This window comes from Eschrichtius robustus, chromosome 4, assembly GCF_028021215.1.
Source record: "Eschrichtius robustus isolate mEscRob2 chromosome 4, mEscRob2.pri, whole genome shotgun sequence".
NCBI lineage: Eukaryota > Metazoa > Chordata > Mammalia > Artiodactyla > Eschrichtiidae > Eschrichtius > Eschrichtius robustus.
In genome coordinates, this window is record NC_090827.1 from 3,643,278 (window position 1) to 3,649,382 (window position 6,105).

The following is a 6,105-nucleotide window of genomic DNA, read 5'->3' on the forward strand; positions in this document are numbered from 1 at the left end:
ACCAATTTGAAAAGATACATGCACCCCAATGTTCATAGCAACACTATTTACAATAGCCAAGATATAGAAGCAACCTAAGTGTCCATCAATAGATGAATGGATAAAGAAGATGTGGTATATATATATAATGGAATATTACCTGGCCATAAAAAAGAATGAAATAATGCCATTTGCAGCAATATGGTTGGACCTAGAGATTGTCATACTGAGTGAAATAAGTCAAACAGAGGAAAACAAATAGTGTATATTTTCACTTATATGTGGAATCTAAAAAATAAGACAAATGAATAAATATAACAAAACAGAAACAGACTTACAGGTACAGAGAAAAAACTAGTAGTTACTGTAGTAACTACTACAGTAGTGGGGAGAGGAGGGGAGGGAAGGGGCCAGATAGGGGAAGGGGATTAAGAGGTACAAGCTACTAGGTATAAAATAAATAAGATAAAAGGAACATAGCCAATATTTTATAATAACTTTATATGGAGTGCAATCTATAAAAATATCAAATCACTATGTTGTACACCTGAAACTAATATAATATTATAAATCAACTATACTTCAATTAAAAAATGAGAGACTTTCCTTTAGGTACAGATACAACCTAAGACCCTTTCTAAGAACTGCCTTGTCACCAACGGGAGAGAAATGGCCTCATATGCCCAGGTAGAATAGGAAAATCTTAGTGATACTCACACAGCAGGAGAAAGTGGATTATAAACCTGTTAAGCAGTTTCAAAAATGCTATTTGTGAGAGGTATTGATAAGGCTTATTTGAAAGAGATTACAGCTTTTATTTAAAAATAACAAAACTGTAATAATATATCACCGTGTTGAGATTTCAACTTTCTCTGACTATTACATGTAGTGTCTTGTTATGAAGGGCTTCATTCCTTCATTACAAGACTTTTGGGAAAAAAAAAATCATCCAGTTGTGCTTGATATTTGTTATAACCCAAATATCAGTCCCCCGTGTGTCTCCCATCCTCCAAGCTTCTGTGAATGACCTTTTCCTGTAGTAGAAAGATCTTCACAGAAGGACAAATAACAGATGATAACACTTATATGTGGAATCTAAAAAAAGGATACAAATGAACTTAGTTACAAAAGAGAAGTAGAGTCACAGACTTAGAGAATGAACTTATGGTGCCCAGGGGGTAAGAGGGGGAGGGATACATTGGGAGATTGGGATTGACATATACACACAACTGTATATAAAATAGATAATCAACAAGGACCTACTGTATAACACAGGGAGCCCTACTCAATACTCTGTAATGGCTATATGGGAAAAGAATCTAAAAAAGAATGAATATATGTATATGCATAACTGATTCACTTTGCTGTACATCTGAAACTAACACAACAACATTGTAAATCTACTCTACTCCAAAAAAAAAAAGATCTCGAGGCTTCCCTTAGAAACAAAGGCCACATCTGAGCTTGATAGAAGACAAACAGCCAAGAAGCATCCCCACTTCAGCTGGCGGAGCAACATGGCGAGACTCAAGGACTCAGGGGCAGTAGCAGGAGTGCATCTCCGTCACTGCATGTTGTATTCTAGGCCAGTGCAAAGAGACCCAGCACCACGGCATGGGAGAGAGACCTCAACATCTGGACTCAGACTTGTTAAGATGCATGGTTAGGGAAGCACCAGCCCGTCCCCTGTGTGGTCAGGGCACGCAGCATCTGGGGTCAGCCCCATCCTGAGAGTTCAGTGTTTACAACTGGGGAAGTACTAGACTCTTCCCCAGTATGATCAGGAGCCTGGCGTTCAGGACCTGTAATTACAGCTGTGTCACGTGACCAGATAGCACATTGGCTTCTGCAGTTGGAGAAAGCCCTGCTCCCTGCTGGCATGGTTGAGGGGCAGGGGTTCCAGCGTGTCATTGATGAGAATCGATTGCCTTCCACACAGGCCATAGCTGGAGTCCATGGAACTTTGCAGGCAGCCAACTCCCTCTCTGAGAGGCCAGCTGCAGGGATCAGTTTGGACAACCCCTATCTTAGAAGGAGGAAAAGTTTGGTCTGCAACTTAGGGAAAAGCAATGCACACTGAATGAGAATTTTCCATTTGTTCAATATCTCTTGCTACATTCACGTATGACAAAAAACCCTTGGAAGAGGACTAAGGTTTTGTCAACGGAATATGAGGGGAAGTGGTGTTTGACACTTGCTGGGATGGGGTGTAGGACACCGGGCTTGTTCCTTCCCTGTCACATTGGGTTATGGAACCAGATTATGGCCCTGATGCAGCTTTGATCAAACAGGTGATGACAAAGTCCTGAGGTCCATGAGTAGCCATCTAGGGGAGGGGCCCTGCTTAACTGGAGCTATTACCTGACAGGGAAATAAAATTCACTGCTCTTCAACCCACTGTGGTTTTGGGTCTCTGTCAAAGCAACTTAGCCTTCATGCCAATTAATTATAAATTGTTTGACAACCATGAGGCACCAGGTAGTGCGGGCTGGAAACGCGCTATTTGTTTATATCATGGCAAAGTATTTTCTACAACTTTTACCTGGAAGACACACTGCCTTTTCTAAGGGAAGTGGTTGGAAAGAACAGAATATGTTTTGGGTCCTCTTGGAAAGTTTTAGCAAGGACTTCAACAAAGAGCTCAGGAAGAATTAGCCAGTTTGAAATTAGAGATGGAAAGGAAAGAGTCCATATATCTGGAGCCTCATAAGGTTAGAAGTGTTAACCTACTTGTGAACTCCTCAAAGTTTTTCTCAAAGACCCATTCATATTTTTCTGCAGAACAAAGGGAGACTGGTCTGTGGCAAAGACGAGGTTGGGGTGTGGCTTTCCTACCCTCGCCTATGATTTCACGTGGCCTCAAGGTAGCCTTCATTAAGATGAAGAAGGGAAGGCAAGATTGACCTCAGAGGATAAGACATAAAGCAGGTTCAAGAAATATGGCTGGAAAAGAATGTTGGGTGTGGTCACAGCACGTGGAAAAGACTATAAAAAATATACTCAGAAGCGTACAAAGATTTTGAAGGAATTGTGCTGCCAAAGAAATGATAAGCCTCACTTGTGAAAGCTTGTTAGCATTCAAACCCCAAGCCAGTTCCTACCTAGGGCATACTTTCTAATACCCACTTTGGATTTGGCTCTGGTAGTACTGGATGGGAAAGAACCTCTGATAATGCAAAATTGAGTCCATAGGGACTTCCCTGGTGGCACGGTGGTTAAGAATCTGCCTGCCAATGCAGGGGACACGGGTTTGATCCCTGGTCTGGGAAGATCCCACATGCCACGGAGCAACTAAGCCCACGAGCCACAACTACTGAGCCCACGTGCCACAACTACTGAAGCCTGCACGCCTAGAGTCCGTGCTCTGCAACAAGAGGAGCCACTGTGATGAGAAGCCCACACACCGCAACGAAGAGTAGCCCCTGCTCGCCGCAACTAGAGAAAGCCTGCGCGCAGCCATGAAGACCCAACACAGCCAAAAACAACAAAACAAAACAAAACAAAATTGAGTCCATAGAAGACATGAGAGTTATTTCCAGAGAGCAAGTTGGGCTAACCAGACAACTCCTTTCACTGCCAGGGTAATGTTTTATAATTTTCTGCCTGAGATTTGATCATTCCTATGCACTGGTGACTTCTGCGGGTTTCCTATTCTTCCCTTTCTCAAGTGGGAGTTTATTATGATTATCGTGTTTCTGCCCCATCATTACATGCTGGGTGTGGGGCTGGGTGGAGTGGGGAGATGGGGCAGATTAAAAAAATCTTTTAGTTTATAGGTACCTGAACTACCAAGGTCCCGTAAGAGCACGACCTATAGTTTCTGGATTGTGAGCTGATTCAGTCCCTGGATGGGACTCTGGGTTTCTCCTTTGAGGGAAGCGTGTGATCTCCTTGTGGGAAGTAAGATGCACATGTGTTCCTGGTGAAAGTAAGGTTCTTGTCTCATTGCAGAAAGAAAGCAACGAGGCAGGGAGAGCAAGAAAGTAAAGTGAGGATTTTTTTAAAGCAAGAATATGCTGTCAGAGGGAGAGTGGGCAGACAGGTGAGGGGCTGCCCTGGGTTTTTTCGTCCAGCTCCACCTTCCCGAGGGGAGGAGGGATTTTGTCCTTATTTAGACTTGATCAGAGGTGTCATGGCGTCAGTGCATCAGGGGGACTTCTTATCTGCAAGGCTAATTTCATCGCAATGGGAACATAACGAGCAACAGGTTACATTCGGGTGCTGGAGATTACCGCCTTTTCCCACCTTTCTTCGTGTGTCTCCAGGACACTTATCATCCCAAAATGTGTGGTTTCCTGTCAGTCTGGAGGTTCCTGCTTTCCTTTGTCTGCCCAAGGACCCCCGCTGTTTACAAGATGCGCGGTTTCCTGCCATCTGGCGCCTGCCCCCACTTTCTCTGCTCACATCTAGCTACCTTCCTGCTGTAACACATAGACATGTGGACGTCCAGAGAGCTGGGCTCTGGCAGAGACTACCAGCCACCTGCCAACATCCATTATCCATTTCTCCATATTCACACAGGTATGATACACTCACGGCTGGCCTGTTAGATCACATTTCCCGGCCTTCCTTGAAGTTCACAATGACTGTTAACATGTAACTGTTCTAGCCAAAGGAATGTGAGCCATTTTTGGTCAGGGCCTCTCCTACATTCCGCTTCTCCTTCCCATTTGCTGGAATCTAGTCTGAAGGTAGATTCATCTTTGATTGTGCAGAGGTTGACAATGGTGTAAGGGGTGATGGAGCAGTGAGACTGAAGAAAACCGAACTAGTCTCCCCAAACTGGCTGCTCATAGAGCTATTACATGAGGACAAAATCAACTTAGTTACTCTTTAAGCCAAGGTACTCTTGGAATCTTTGTTACAGTAGCTTTGCCCTCACCCTAGCAAATACAATCTGTGAAATAAAATTCATATTTAGTGGCAAGACAAGAAAAATGTAAACATAAAACAATCCTTCTCTGCCCTTTGGCCTCCTCTCTCCCCCCACTGTGCATTGTGTATCTGCCTTATGCTTCGACCAGACCTCCCCCATCAGCAGGAATACCTGCTCAACCATAAAGAACAACATTCTCCTTGCATCAACAAGACAGCTCCTTAAAGGTAAGATTCCTTCTTGATCTTATAAGGGGCCACAGGACCCACCACGATGATGCTTAGATCTGGGTCATGTAAACTGTCAATAAATACATCATTTGATGTGCAGTCCTCTGTGTCAAAAGACTTACATAACTGTGCCTTGACTTCTAACAGGTGGAACAGTTCTTAGAGCTTTCTGAGATGCTCTTCCTGGGTTGTAATCCTCAAATTTGGCTTGAATAAAATTCTCCATTTCTTTCTTAGATCGACTGATTAATTTTTCATTGACAAGACCTTTATTACATTTCCCCTGAAGGGTAGCAGAATATGCCACCCCAAAGCACACCACTTTGACATTAGGACTCTTTTGCGTTGAAGGCAATTCAGAAGCAGATATAAGAAAAGACTCTCTGCCTTCCCCTTATTTGCCTAATAGTGGGACATAAATTTGTAAAGGTGCCCTCCCGCCCCACTAGGAAGGACAGAGGTTTTAATCACTGGAGACAATTCTAGACCCTCATCAGCTCAGAGATGGCATCAGAGGAATCTACATAAGAAACTTGGCTAAAACAAGCCCTTATCTTTCATTAGTTTCCATGAGGTAACTAACCTCATTAGTTACCTTCCACAACCTGCCATCCTAGACACTCAGAGTCCTTTTCTTTGTCTCATCGCTTCTCTAAACGTTTACTGTTCTTTTGTTAAGATGCTAGATAAGCCCAGATTCTATCCATCCATTGCTGAGTGTTCCCACGTGTATGCGCGATACACATGTTCATACACTTCTGTTTGTTTCTTTCTTGTTAATCTGTTTTTTGTCCATCTAATTTATAGAGCCCCAGCTGGAGGACCTCTGAGGGTAGAGAGAAAAATATTTTTTTCCTTTTCTACACCCCCATGTGCTCGTACAAGGAACTTGTGTTTATAGCATTTTGCTGAAGAAGATACGCGAAGGATGGCAAGAGTTTAACATTATAGTGAAGGATCAGCATAGCTTAGAGCTTTAAACAGAACGTTAGATTTGTATTTTTTCCAACGCCCCTTGCT